Source organism: Strix aluco, chromosome 4 (genome assembly GCF_031877795.1).
Source record: "Strix aluco isolate bStrAlu1 chromosome 4, bStrAlu1.hap1, whole genome shotgun sequence".
NCBI lineage: Eukaryota > Metazoa > Chordata > Aves > Strigiformes > Strigidae > Strix > Strix aluco.
The window spans coordinates 94201104-94216728 of NC_133934.1; the positions used below are offsets into that span (position 1 = coordinate 94201104).

Below are 15625 nucleotides of genomic sequence, written 5' to 3' on the forward strand. Positions count from 1 at the left end.
GGAGTAGCAATGGGATGTGCAGATGAAAATCATGCTCACTCTGTGGCTGTAAAAGCTTGATGTGACTAAGGCGGCAACACAAAGCCCTGTCCCATACTCAAGTCTCCCTGATATAACTCTTTCAAAACCACACTTTTAGTACCACTCTTAGAAGCCCAGAGCTCCCCAGAGCCCCTCAAATATCTCCACAAGGCTCTGCTTTATGTCTCATGTTTCATACTGTCTTTCATCTCTATGGCGGATACATTCATTATCTATATAGCCCATTCTTAAGCTGGATTGATTAAGGCAGGGTATGCCATTCTTGAATGAGAGATGTGGATGGTGAAGTGCTTTGCACTATTGCAATTTTATTTAGAAATGAAAAATCCTTTCTAAGGAGGTTGTGAGGGGAGCAGCTTATTGCCAGTGCCCTTGCTGTCCAAGGGAATGTGCTGGAAAGTCACTTTGGCCTCTAGATGGCAGACCTATTGCTCACACACCAAAATGCTGAAAAATACAGAAATGCCTTCCTTTCAAAAATGGGGCATAAAGACAGGCCTCACACTTTAGTAGTTCCGACCAAAACCTACAGGCAGCCAAGACTGCATTGAAACAAACTGGATTTGTTTTTTTCTCTCTTCTTGTTCAAAATGAGGACTATGGATTTGCCCCCCTCTGGACTCCGCACTTGCCTGTAACGGACCAGAAATTGTTAACTGGGAATTGACCCTGGCATTTCTGAAGTTGCTTGGAAATCAAAGCAGAGATGCAGCAGCAGCTCCTTTAGGCCTCATGCTTGCACACATTTGGTGTGTGCTTTGCCTGATGCACCAGCAGGTCTCCTGGTGTGAGATCCAGTGCATCCTCAGTGCTCAGAAGGGTCAAAGGCTTTGCTGCTGTACTTGACCTTTAGGGATATAGGGTTGTGAACTTTGACACAACCTAAACCCCACTTTGTCAAAGCTATTTGTACAGAAAATTGCTTTATTGTTTCAATAAAAAAATGCAGCCAGGCATTTAATGGCTCCCATCCACAGCCACTCTGTGTGATTCACTTTCCACTTTAAGGTTTGAATTCTTCTTTTCTTTTTCTAAGCATGGGGACAAAAAGGGAGAGTTAATGTCCCTAATGCTGATAGATGTATCTTCATGCTCTATTTTAAATGAGATAAAACAGCCTTTCGAAGGAGAAGGGTCATAAATATTTCCTTGTGTGAATGGAAATGCTGGCAGTGGGAATCATGGGAATCTATCAAAGCTGGCTATTACCAGAAAGTGTTAATAGACTGTCTTTCTAATTGACTTTAAAGTTACTTAGTTGACCTCATTTCTATATTTCCTGAGATCTCATGGTCATTACTTCTTCCATCCTCGCAACACCCTGAGAGCAAAAAGTGCTGTAGTCTAATTGGGGACTGAGGCTGTCAACCAGACTTTAAAGGCATTTGGTACCTAGAGATGGGAACTGGGGTTTACATGTGCAACCTGCATTGAAATCAAAAGGCAGCAGGAGCAATGCCCTTTTGATATCCTATTAGGCACTCTGTCAGCATCTTTAAGAGCCTCGATATACCTGTAATATTCCTCCCTAGATGACTTGCGGGAAGCATGTGTCACAACCCTGCATGAACAAAGCGTGCAAGTAAGGCAGATAACATCCACAGGGTACAGAAATGTGACATTTTTTAATTGATAGTTTGGGTAGGTGATAATAAAATAGAAAGAATGTCCTCTCAGTGTGTAATTCTGTCGTGCCGGTGCTCGGTACGAGTGACGAGCCTTGAAGAGGAGCAGGGCCGAGTTGGTTGTTCTCCACAGCCGGCAGAACTGGGGGGCTCAGGAATGTACTTCTCATGTTATGGGCAGTTGTTGGATCATGGTCTTGTCAGAGGTGGGATATACTCTTCCCAGTGCCAGGAAGGAGCAGAAAGGAGAATAAATACATAAGAAAAAGGGGAAACAACTTTTAAAATAGTTTTTTTGTTTGAGGGGTTTTTTTGACTTTAATAAAGCAGAAGAAAATTTACAAGAAATTTACGGTCTGATTTGAATCCTACTAATGCTCATGGAAATCCCTTTAGAGAATACTGGACCAGGTCCAAGAAAAGCAGGTTATTACTCCCTTAACTTCTATTCATCCAGAACTGTGCCCTTCTGCATGCAATCGTGTTAGATCTTGCCAGTAGATTTAACATGAACCACATCAGCAGTGGACCTGGATAAGACACTGGCATCAGCTGCCTCTTAACTCTGAGCCTGTCTTCCCAGAACAGTGGTGGTAAAGGAGGATGCCCTGACTACACGGCAGGTTGCTGTAGCCTTGATTGGAGCATCCCAGAAGAATCTCCTATGGTAAGACCCATCTGAGAGGTATGTGACTTCTGTCTCTCTTGCACTGAACTGCTCTGCCAGCTGGGTGATTTTAGCACACCAAAACCAGAGCAGCTCAATAAAATGGTTTCTGTGTGAACAGCTCAATGAAAGTATCTCTTTGGTTGTGGTCAACAATGCAAATTAATGCTCCTTTGGGATATACAGAGAATGGACCAGAAAATGGCCTTGTGTTGCCAGGACCAGAACAAAGCCAGGCACCTGAAAGCAATCTCTCCCCAACCTGGGAGACTGGAGATGAGAGGAAGCAGTTTTCAGTCCTGGCTCTGCCAAAGACTTTCTGAGTGCTCTTTTTAATGTACCATTGCTAAATCTGTGCACCTGCCACAAAAGAGGTCAATGAGAATTCTCGGCTCTTGTTTCAGTGCCCTAGGGATAGGGGAATGCTTTTGGGGAGTTTTGCACTTGCATCACTCTACATCAATGCTGTCCTCAGTAAATGTGTTTGAGTTTGTGAAGCCAAGAGGTTTGAGCCAGGAGTACTTGTGCTGCTGGTAAGGACATAGTTTCTACATGGACCAGACTCTTCTCTGCTGTTTGGAGAGGAAGACTGTGTATGGAAGAGGTGAACACTCAGTGAGTTTGGACTTGAAACTAAGCCTGAACCCCGAGTTACCCATATATAAATCTACCAGCGTGTGGGAATTCAGATTGAAGGTTATAGCTAAAATATGTCCACCCATATTAAAAGCATGGAATTATGGTTTTGGGATAACTCCATAGCCTTCCTTTCTTTCCCTGTCCTGCCTCTCTGCTCTGCAGCTATGACTAAGATATCATAGGGCATGTGGGCTCACATAGGCCAGGGTAGCTATGACTGCTCCTGGTAAGGTGGGATTAGCCCTCACACACCCCACCAGCTGTCTGTCCTTCTGTGATGTTGGTGTGCTGTACAAGGTGCAGAGTGGGAGCATGTGGTGCGTGAACACAGAGGTTCCTGTAGAGGCACAGGAAAGGAAGCTCATGGTGTGTCCCCAAAAAAGGGAAGGAGCTGGACCTTCCGTCCTCTTGGGCTATGAATAAAACTACCTCTCAGGTCCCAGGAAGCTGAAGTCTGCTCCAGATCCACCCTCATGAGAGAAGAAAACACACCCCAAGCTTCTGCTTACATGTGGCTGCAGGTTCCTTGCCGCAGCCTGAGCCAGCCCTCCTTGATGATGTGTGGCCTTTGGGTGGTGTGACACCGTGCTCCGTGGGAGCGAGGCTGTCCGGGCTGTTGCTGGAGTAGGCTTCCTCAGCTTCCCTTTCTGCTGGGTGCTGCCCCTACGAAACAGCCTCCGGCCATCTGGACATTCAGCGTGGCCCTGTATCCTCCAAAATTAAGATTTTGTTAAACGGTTTTATATTTCTAATTGTTACACAGCTCTGTTGTAAGCTTCCCAATACCTGCCTCAAGCAGCTCATCTGAGCTATTCTTCCCATGCTAATCTCTGATCTGTGGCATGCATACAGCATCAACGGGAACAGGACCTCCCCTCTGCTGTACCATATTTGCCAGAACAGGCATAACTCAAGATAACCAGATTTGAAACAATCAGAGCAGGAAGCAGCAATAACTGGCCTGGAGGGAAGGCAGGGAGTTGCCCATAGAAAAATTTTTAGGGGGGGTCCCCAATTTGTGATATCTGATCTCTTTCCACGGTCCTTTAGCCTCACATACAAAGGCAGGATGTAAAGCTTGTAGGATCTTCCCTCACCTCTCCGGCTTGAGTGCTTGAGTTTAGATCTGTACCCTCTTCTGTTTAGCTGCAGTGTTTCTTGTGTGGTGATGTGTGTATTGACCTATGCATGGCCATGACGAAGACCTCCAGAGCTGCATCTGGTTCAGACACCAGAGTCATTGCCACCAATGTTACTTTGTGAGGATGGGCAAGGTGGCAGACATTCACATTATTGTTTCTCTGGAGCACACGGACCCAAAGGCTGGCTCTGGCACAGCTGATGCTTCCCCTGATTTGTAGCCCACAGCCCATATGCAGTGAACACAGCGGCCGGCCAGCCAGCCAGGACCTCCATATTGTGGGGGTCAGGACAGGCTGAGGCAGGCCTGCAAGCGCCCTCACTGACGAGCTGATGGCTTAGTCACCAGGGCTCTCCACAGAGCCATGTAAACACTACCCACAGCTCCCAGCATTAGCCCTTGCCACTGGGCTCCACCGGAGCCCTGTCCTTCTGCTCCCTGTGCCAAGGGTCACGAGCTGGGACCAGCAGTCGGGTGCCAAACGCGGGCTGTAGCTTTGTGCAGCCAGTCTGCTAGAGGTCGTCACACGCCTCCTTAAGCAAACAGGGATCCACGCCAGTTGATAAATCATTTACGAGGAGAAGTCAGAAGCAAAGAACTAGATTAACCAGGTCACTGGGTGTCCTGAGGGAATGACGTGTCAGTGGAGCTGAAACAGCAGATCCCACAGTTGCAATCTGTTGCCTTCTTCTGTCCTGACAGCAATTCATGGAAATCCCTGGAACTAGACACCAGAGATGGAAAAACCCATTAGCTCACCCCAGTCAGATCACTAGTTAAAGCAGTCACTCCCATTGTATGTTTTCTGGCAAAGCTAAAAATGTCTCAAGAGAGGGGATTTCCACCAGTTTCTTCTCAAGGGGAAACTATTCCACCTATCAGGAAGGCTGCCTAAAGCAGTGCTATTTTTGCAAACCAGAAGTAACTCCAGAACCCAAGAGAGAAAAACAAAAATGATTCCACTGCAGGAAATGGGGCAGTGATGTTTTTCTGCCTGAACAGACACATGCTGCGTGGGGCACATCTCCAGCTGGAAGCTCCATGTGCTCACACACAGCCACTGAGGTGTGCTCGTGTGTGTATATACACCCGTGTCCTCCCTCTCCTTCCCAAGGGTGGGATGACCTTGTGCCTTCAGCACGACCAAGGTGTTGTAGTGTGAGCTCACGCCTAGTTTGCACTTGTGTAACTCCACTGACATCAAAGCACGTGGCTCTGAGGAGGGAAGACACGCATGGAAGATGGGAGGCATCAGCTGATGATGGTGCTCCAGTGCCTGCTTCCCCTGTGAGCAGAGAGAAGTCACTTCTCCATGCTGGGCCTCAGGTCTCCTCGGCTGTGTCAGGGGGAAAATGCCCCCCCCACCACTGCTGGGGGCTCTGAGGCTGAGCACGTTAATGGTTGAAAGCACTTGGGTCCTGCACGAATAGGAAAGATGATGCAATGCAGAGCTGCGCCGCTGAGGTTGTCAGCAGAGGCTACGGAGATTTTGGCAGCTAAGCTTTTCAGCACCTGGGAAGCACTCTGGGACAGTGGGGAAATAAATTAGCTGTGTGACGGCATTTAAAGCCTTATCATTAGTTTCAGAGCTAATTCTGCATTTAGATGAATGGGTGTAGCACACATCTCAGAGCTGGAACGTGTAGAGATAGCCAGGATTGCTCCCTGTTCCCATTTAGAAAGCTTTTGGCCAGCAAAACTGTGACTTGCAGTCTTGGTGGCTTACATCTGGGAGCAGAGGTCTGTGGCTAGGGTAGGCACAGTGGCAATGCCAGCAGCAAACAAGCCCCATGCTACCCAGGGCTCTGATTACTAGAGCCATGGGGTGTTGGCTAAATGCCTCTTACGAGAAGAAGGTGGGGTATTGCCTGGGCGTTTGCCCTGAATTGGTGACTCCTCCTCAACTAGTCATTTTATTTATCTCTCACAGCTGGCACAGCTGTCTTTCCCATCGAGGACCCCTGAAATTTAGGCACTGTGTTTTTCACTGTTCTAAGGACTCAACTTTCATTTAGCGGCCAGTGAGGCCAAGGCTGCCCTCAGGAACATCCTGTGAGCCCTTGTGTTACTGCAGGACTGCTGATGAAGCCTACACTGAACATACCCAGCCTTGGCCTGGGCTTTCTTCTCTGCGGGGTTTTTACTTTGTTCTGTTTAGCACAAAACACACTGAAGCATGATCAAGGGCTATAAAAGAATGACATGAACTGTGGAAAAGGATCTAACCAAGGAGGCACAGGTCAAATTCTGGGCCTTGACAAGGTCCCTTTAGTTGCTGTCAGGTACTAGCCAGTTGACCTACTAAGCCCCTTGCCCCTTGCACTGTGGAAGGATAAGAGCAGGTAGAGCCCAGTAATATTTTAACTACGAGATTAACTCTCTGCCAGTTCAACAACAGAAGGTCTTCTGTTTCTGTGGATGAAAGGTGCTGACTCGAGGCTCTTCCACACACCAGCCCACACTCTCCTGCCACTGGTCACAGTGCTGGCCACCCTGCCTTCCTCCACGTCCTGAAAACTCCAGTTTAACCCTCAGTAAGGAAAGGAAACCTCAACTCCAGAGACAACTGCCCAGAAAGGTGTTGTCATGACCCTCTACAACCCAGGTCTCTGGGCACAGTTTGGGTGCCACTTAGTCCCTAAAGGAAGGCCAGAGGAAGAAGAGCTAGCCATCTTCCTTCTAGATGCTCAGGACTCTTCCGCCTCTCCATTTCCCTACAACTGTAAAGTCCTGGCATGCCCCAAAACCACAAACTGTGGTAGGAAGGGATGCAGGGAGGGCTTTGGACAGTCCAGGCACTCAAATGCATTCCTTTCCCGCTCCCAAGTACTTCTGAGACCCTAATCTCTCACACTTTGAGATTAGCAGGCGTTTTGCTGTTGCTCTCAACAGGTGCAGTAACAGTCCCTGAAACATGGGTCCAAAGCCCACAGAAATCAAGGAGGATCTTTCTGCAAACATCATTGTGGCAACAGTTACAAGTTTTGCATGTGGCAAAGCAAAAAGCAACACCAGCTTCATTGGAATGACCTGTGTCCAAGGTTATATTCAAAAGAAGAAAATACTAAGTGTTTTATTTAAAAATGGAAGTTAAAATTCATACATGGAAAACTAACCTCCCCTCCAGTAGCGTGAGGCTGGTTGCAGCAGCATCCTGCGGGGCCTGAGCAGCAGCCAGCCAGCCCAGCCTGTCTCGGAAAGTGGAACTGACTCATCGGAGTCGTCTGTGATGAGTTGGACATGAGTGAAATCATGCCCCATGTAAACAGTGTGAAAAGCAAACTAAGATGATAAGGAGAAGGGGTTTTTTATTGTTGTTGTTCCCTGATTCTGTGTGGGAGAGGATAACAATATTGGCGAGGATTTTAAACAGCAAAGCAGAAGCAAACAGGGGCAACATGTGGCCCTGGATGTTCAGCTGTGATGAGACACTGAAAGTTCAGTTTCCCAAGTGTTTGTACTGAACCACCTTTAGGAGGCTTGTTTTCCAGTAAGTGGTCATCACTTGAAAACAACCAGCCTCACCGGAGAACTGTAGCCATGATCTTTATCTACTGACCATGTGCTTTGACAGCCATTTCCAGTGGAGAGGCGAACATTTTCCTTCCGCTGCCTTATGGAGCCATCTTTCTTACCTCAGTCATTTGTACCTGGACTGTATGGGGCAGAAATGAACCCAAGCCCTGACAGAGAAGGTGGGGGGACCCTGCACAGCACACAGATCATTTGCAAATCCTTGCAGTGTGGTGGGATCAACCAACACCCTGGTACAGGGAGGGTGTCTGTGATGTGGTTAAGGAGCACACGGTCACTGATTTTCAACTGCCTACCTCTGTTCTGTGCATGGCCTTGCATTAGTTTCAGGCCTAATAACATCATGATATCATAATAATATATCGCGCTCTGATGACACCATCGCATGGAGTAAGCCACAGCAATCTGATCTCATTCTGCAAACGTGGAGATGAGTGTTACTGCTTCACAGGACAAGTGGGTGGCAGGTAGATGGAGCTGGCACTACCTATATTGTCAGCCCTGGGTGGGAACGTGACCTGCTGGGTTAAATTAGGCGGCTGGGAGCTTAACACCTCAGCTCTAGATCTGCCTCAGCAGCTGCGGGTGAGTCACCAAACCTATCTGCATTCACTTCTTCCATCTGTGAAATGGTGACAATAATATTTCCTCACCTGATGGGGGAAGGGAAAGGAGCGTGTGTGCAAGAATGAATAAATGTTTACAAAGCACCTTGTGAGCAGTGCATAGGCCGGCTCTGGCTGTGCTTAGGAGGAACCTGCGTTGTTCCCTCTGCTCCGGGTTGCACCATATTGTGAGCACGCTGTGAGGTGTAAACACTCCCCTCAGAGTCAACAGTTTCAAATGAGAGCAAATGAGGTAATTCCTCAGGAGAGAAACAGAGTGAAGATTTAATGTGTTACCAGCAATTTCAATAAATTCCATTCAAGGAAGAGCAGAGTAACTTTTTAAAAGAAAAGAAAGAATAAAGTAGAAAAACAAATGAGCTGTGACGAATTTTTTTTTTAATGGTACCATGATCTTAGGTTTCACTTCCCAAATAGGAAACAGAACAGAGAAGTGAATCCCCTTGAAATAAAAGTGAAGTTAATAACGGGACGCCTTTAGCTGCTTGCCACATCCTGTGTATGCTGATCGCTCTGTTTATAGCTGGCAGGAGCCCTTCTAGACTCTTCTTTACCACATTAATTCTTTGCTGAGCCAAACCATGTTGCATAAACAGTCAGGAAAAAGCCTTCCTGCATCTCCTGTCCAGCACCACGCTGCCCCACACACTGTCCTGCACTGGCACTCACCTCCCTGCCCTGCCTGTGTGCACAGCACTGTGCCTCTGCCCTCCCGCCGGTGCCCACCCACCCACCCACCCACACTCCCCACGGCTTGCATAAGCGAGCACTCGTGCAGCTCTGCCTGCCCTGGCGCAATCCGCACCCTGTCCCAGTGCACGCCGTTCCTTCTGCAGTCTAGGATGCTCACACGCAGCTGCGTGATGGCCACTCAGTGTCTTGTTCACGTGTTCACTAGCACTTGTTCTCATGCACGTACACAATTCCTTAAGCCAGCACACACACACATACACATGCACACTCTTCCTAGTCTAGTACACGTGCTCACCAGTGCACACATGCACAGAAACACCTATTCTTTGCTTTTTGTGGTACTAAAGAGAGATAGAAAAGCATGCACTTCACAAATACAAATTGGCCATAACCGTACACAGCTCAGCTATGGGGTAGAGCTATCCCCTTCCATAGCATCGTCATTGCAACAGCCCTTCTTCCTGGGACGAGCTTTGTGGCTGAGGGTTCAACTGCTTCAGGAAACGTGGCTTAGATTGGCATATTCATTCACCAGCACAGCTATTTTTATTGGCCTGTGTTGCATTTAGAGTGAGAATAAATCTGGTAAGAGATAAATCCCCTTGCGTTCTAGCTGGTCCTCAGAGATTTGAGGGGCTAGGGGTAGCTGGACATATCTCTTAATAGGTATGCCAATTAGGGCCGTAACTATAGGTCTGACCCAGACACACAAACAGCCTGTATGCTGTAGGTTCGGTTGCGTTCAAAAGAAGCTGTCAGATTCACAAATAGTACAGGACCGTAACTATAGGTCTGACCCAGCCCAAACAGCCCATATGCTGTAGGTCTGGTTGCATTCAAAAGAAGCCGTCAGATTCACGAATAGTACAGTTTATTTTCATGCAATATCTACAGATTCTTTAAGATTGCCTACGATAAATGCACAAACTGCAGGTTGGCTATATAGCACTACACAAAAGAAAAACAATTGCAATCACACACACTAGGTTCCTGGGTATACACTTGGCGTAGCTGAGGAAGCCTCTGGGGGTGGGGGGTGAGAAAGACACAAACCCATCGATCTGTCCCTCCGATTTGGTGTAGGATTATCGTCCCTCCAAGTTAGGTACAAACTTGGGGTAGTATTTATCTTGTGTGAGTGGGTGGGACTGCAGTCAAGCCATTATCTTTTGAGTAACAACACAGTACATTCTTTGGTGCCAGGGGTACAGCTGATTTTTGTGGGAAAAAAGGGAGGATGAGAAACAAGGTCGGCAGGCTACTGCAAAGAGCAGGAGATAAATCTGTCCCTGAAATGAAAGAATGGGACGGCGCGGCCTACACTCTACTTCGCATTCCTCCTTGGCGCCACGACAAACACAAATCACTGGACCTCCATCCCGTCCTGTGCTTGCTCTGGGCACCCTGTGTCAAGGAAATGTGTGTTTTACAGATTTCTCACTGTTTTGCTTTTCTCATGTTTCCAACACCTAACAGCCTGATTTAGCCTGGACACTTAGCTTTTGGTGCATTACTGGCTTTTGCTGCTGCTGCTTTTCATTCTGCTTATACTGTTGGAGGTGACTATGGGACCGTCTCTTTGTCAGCAGACTTGCTCTTTTGAACTGCTTCACCAAAAGATCCTTTGCCATCCACCACCCCCATGCCCGTTCCTCAATGGTTCTTCAGCATTTCTGTGGCACTTAGAAATTCTGGTTTGCATTTTGGAACAGTTTCATTTGCAACTGACACTGTCATATCCACCACAGCTCAAATCTGTGGGGTTTTGATCCATCAGCAATATTAGAGGTGACAGGCTGGTCATCTTTGAGCCACACATCTTGAACGCATCTGAAGTTGGGAGGAGCTGCACAACTCCACCATCCCAGCACTTCACAGAATCACAGAATCGTTCAGGTTGGAAAAGACCCTTGAGATCATCGAGTCCAACCATCAGCCCTACTCTACAAAGTTCTCCCCTACACCATATCCCCCAACACCTCATCTAAGCGACCCTTAAACACATCCAGGGATGGTGACTCCACCACCTCCCTGGGCAGCCAATTCCACTGTCTGACCACTTTCTGTGAAAAAATTTTTTCCTAATGTCCAGTCTAAACCTCCCCTGTTGCAGTTTAAAGCCGTTCCCCCTTGTTCGATAGCTAATTACCCGTGAGAAGAGACCAGCACCAACCTCTCTACAATGTCCTTTCAGGTAGTTGTAGAGAGTGATGAGGTCTCCCCTCAGCCTTCTCCTCCTCAAACTAAACAGTCCCAGCTCCTTCAATCGCTCCTCACAGGATTTATTCTCCAGGCCCTTCACCAGCTTCGTTGCCCTCCTCTGCACTCGCTCCAGCACCTTGATATCTCTCTCGTATTGAGGTGCCCAAAACTGGACCCAATACTCCAGGTGTGGCCTCACCAGTGCAGAGTACAGGGGGACCATCACCTCCCTACTTCTGCTGGTCACACTATTTCTAATACAAGCCAGGATGCCGTTGGCTTTCTTGGCCACCCGGGCACACTGCTGGCTCATGTTCAGCTGTTTGCCAATTAGAACCCCCAGATCCTTCTCTTCCACACAGCTCTCCAGCCACACCTCCCCAAGCCTGTAGCGATGCATGGGGTTGTTGTGGCCCAAGTGCAGGACCTGGCACTTGGCCTTGTTGAAGCTCATCCCGTTGACGTTGGCCCACCGATCCAATCTATCCAGGTCTCTCTGTAGAGCCTCCTTATCTTCATGCAGATCGACACTCCCGCTTAACTTGGTGTCATCTGCAAACTTACTGATGATACCCTCTACGTCCTTATCAAGATCATCAATAAAGATGTTGAACAGAAATGGTCCCAACACCGAGCCATGAGGAACACCACTTGTGACTGGCCACCAGCTGGATTTAACTCCTTTGACCACCGCTCTTTGGGACCGTCCAGCCAGACATCGCTTGGTGCAGCAGACCGTAGGCTCATCCAGGCCATGAGCAGCCAGTTTTTCTATGAGAATTCTATGGGGAACTGTGTCAAATGCTTTTCAAAAATTCAGTAACAGTTAGTGGGTACAATTTCTCAGCTAGGTGTACACAAACTGAAAGGCGGTGAATTTTGGAGTCAGAAGACTTTTTTTTAAAAAAAATTGTTAATATGTCTAACAATGCTCACTGTAGGCCTGGAGACAGCAATTGTCCATCCACAGATAAACTACAGCAAGAACCAAAGCGGCACAGGTTGTGCATGTGCTGTTATTGCAGGGCAGTGCAAAACCTCATTTGGAAGGACATTTTGATTGAGAAATTTATTTCCAGGTAATTTCAGTCCTCTCTGCTGGGATGGCAGGGAGAATGGTCATGGCAGACATGAAGATACCGGTTACTGCAGAACTTTACATTGTGTGGAGACTTGTCCACTAAGAAGTGCCTGTACCATTGGCTGAACTCTCATTTCACACAGGACATCAGGTAGCCACTGAAGGGAAGAGTTTCCTGCTACTAGGAGTTACTGCTGGACCTATTATCCAGCTGGACCAGCCTCACACAGGAGAGCTGAAAGAGAAAAACTGATGGGTTTTTCTCCCTGACCACTCCCAAAGGTGGTCCCAAACTTCTGAGTAAGCTCTAGGTACTTGCCAAGTAACACCTCCCCCGCAGAGCTGTGGGCTGGGATCTTGGCATTGCCCAAGTGGCACTAGAGGGCCAACATCCTCTCCTTTCCAGGAGAGCTATTCCCAAACGTTTGAGAGTTGGGTTCCAAAATACTGTCAGTCACCTAAAGAACATAATTTTAAAAATTAGAAACAATAATGTTGAATCCTGTATGTTTGCCTTTTGACTCTTTAGTCTTTGGCTTACGCTCCAGAGTTTTCATATTTTTCTCTGCATTAGCTAGCAGGAAAAGCATGCTTTTCTTAAGTGAAAAATGAGATTCTCTTATAACCGCATGGTCTATGGAGCAGAGTCTTAAAGAAAAGTAGTAACAAGTAGGAGCAGTAATCTTCCTCTTCTCACAACTCCAGTAGCCAGCAATCAATGTCTGATGTGTGCACAACAGCTCTTATCCCCATACGGAAAGCAAAGGATTTGTAAGGAGGAAACGCCCTGCTGTTGATCTCCAGGACCGCCTGGGCTTGGCAACGTCGAGGAAACTGTGCCGTGGAGCAGGGCATCATGGCATCCCATCAGCACTCATTGCCTGTACTGTAAGGCAGCCCGGACACGAGGCCCAGCGTCTCTGCTCTCGTGAGAAGCATGATTAGCTCTTCTTTGATACCAATTAGTCCAGGCTTTGCTTTTGTTTCTCAACCAAAAGCCTACGTCTCCATGGACACAGGGCCCCAGTGCAGCACTGGCAGCTGGGGGCAGCGAGAAACCCTGCTTCAAATACGTGACAGGCATCATCCAGCAAGCGATCTCCCCTCCCTGGTCCCTCCAATGAGGGTGTGGTGAAGCTCCCATCTCTCTGGGGCAGCCACCTATAGACATGTGGCATTTCTCCCTCTGTCGTTTCTCTGCAAAGCTTTCTGTAAGCAGGAAAAGTTGGAAACTCGGAAGGCAGCCTTCTGCTCCCAGCCTGGCTGTCTTCCCGCACAGGGGGTTGGATGCCTTTGCTCTGTGTCACCTCTCAGCCTCTGGTCCCCAAACTCCAGTCTCAGAATCCACGTGGTTCTTTACTGACTTCATAAAAATAAACAAAGGCCTGGTAGCATTTAGGTCATACTAGTAAATCATTTACACACACCCACCCCCCTTCCACTTCTTATTGCATGGGTCTTGGTGTCACCACACCCTGCCAGGGACTGCATTCATCTCCGCCGTGCGGTCCCCACTCCACGACAGCCAGACGCTGATGCTGAGCAGGCTTTCAGTGCACAGGCTGGGCTTTGCCAGCTGCTGCCCAGGGCTGGACATTGCCCACAAGGCATTTGCATCCAGCCTCTGCAAAAGTGGGTCTTGGCAATCCAGCCAGAGCAGGTACACTGCTACGGGTGGCTTGGCACGCAGAGCTGAGTTCAAGCCGGGTACAAGCTTATCAGCAGATCACATCCAGTGGGGAACAGTACTGTGAGGCAGACTGGTGGCAAAGCACAAACTTCCCTTGCAACTATTTTTAAAAGCACCTTTATATCTTTCTTTTCAACTTGCACGGCACAAATAAACCATAATCATCAGCCAGTTGTTACTAAAGGGAACCATTGTTTTGTGGCCCTCTGCTCCCCTGGTGCAAATGAAATAATATTATACTCCTCAATCTCCCTTCATTAAAAAAGTCCCCCACCCAGCTCTGCCTTTGATCCTGTTTCTGTTCGTCCATGCTGCCTTTGGTGGACTTTTGATCTTGACTCAGCATGGTCCGTCTTACAATGTTTCTTTAGGTCCTGCTTCAAAGTGGGCAAGCGGACATGGACTGTGATGTGTGACCAGGTTATACGATGACATATTTTCCATGCTGACCCACGGTGCAGGTCTTTTCCGTGCAATGCTGGAACAGTCACTGCCCATGCCCACTGCTGACCCCTGCAAGCCAACTTCTAATTCAGAGTGAGAGGCTTGTCCAATTTCTTCTGAAACATCTTGCTTTGGCATTTGTGTGCGCTGAACTTTCTCCATCATTGTGGTTTGGGTTCCAAGTTTAGTTAGAAGCTTCTGGAGTTCCTTCCAGCCCTGCCAAGCCTTGCTTGCAGTTTTAATACATGGTTCTCTTGTTGGCAGCAAATGTTTTTGCCTTGTTATCCCTCTTTCCCCCTCTCTGTTTTTTGAAACAGTATTTGGAGGGCTGCTTTCATCTCCTCCAGGCGCAGCACCACCTCCCCCTCCCACCCCAGTAAGCTTTTCTTCCCCTGCTGGAACACTGGCCGTTTATTTTTAATGGATTTTTTCCCCTCCTATCAGCTATGACTCAGTTTTCAATCCATGACGGGACTTTTCATCCCATGGCTGCCAAGTTTGTTTCATTCTTGGAAAGGCCTTTATCAAAAAACCTTTTGAAAGCATATATTTACTATAGTCCCTACTTGTTCCTGATCAGCTTTTTCAGAAGCTCGCAGAAGTCAACTGACTAGCAAGGCATGATTTAACTTTGCAAAAACGTGCTTCATCAGGGCTCCCTCCACTGGGTGCTGGTCCACCGGCGCAGCTGGCACAGCCCCCATTTTCCTAGAAGCCACCGGCTGTACCCAGTCTGGTCTTTTTTAAAAATGCAGCTGCTCTCCAGAGTGGGGCAGGAGGGAGGACACTGGGGCTCTTCCCTTTGCACTGTGGGGAGCAGCAGCAGGGCCGGTGATAGAGATGAGGGGGGTGTCAACTCCCATGGCTGTGCCAAAGCGCACTGTGTTTTCCTGGGTAAAACCCTTGGGTCCGAGTGCCACGGCAGAGCAAAGCCCCGTCACCGGTACCAGTGGCTGTGCCGGGTGTTGAGGATGCCGCAGTGGCCACCATCATCCATCTCCATGTGTTGGGTCTGCACAAGGCAGAGGCCAGCAGGCAACACCTCAGACCGGTGTGGGGCTGCGCAGGTCTTCCTGGGGAAAGCAGAGCACTGTGGCCAAAATGCCGGTTCCCCACACCCTGGGGAAGGCCATGTGGGAAAGCCGTCCAAAAGAACCCCTGGAGCGGTGCGACTCCCGCCCCACCGGCCCTGGTCTTCCCTCACCACCAGCTGAGCCTGGCTCTTCTCCTCTGTCACCCCA

General features: G+C 48.3%; 1 long non-coding RNA gene across 2 annotated transcripts; it reads right to left on the reverse strand.

The window, feature by feature from the left end:
* Positions 1-1648: 1648 nt before the first annotated feature.
* LOC141922395 (uncharacterized) lies at positions 1649-7362 on the reverse strand. Of its 2 annotated transcripts, none has more exons than XR_012622971.1 (4): positions 7231-7362; positions 4723-4838; positions 3483-3677; positions 1649-1885 (listed from the first exon to the last, which is right to left on the reverse strand). It is a non-coding gene; the product is annotated as an uncharacterized LOC141922395 (long non-coding RNA). The 2 variants fall into 2 exon arrangements; XR_012622972.1 differs by having other exon boundaries at positions 3483-3684.
* Between the last annotated feature and the right edge of the window lie 8263 nt (positions 7363-15625).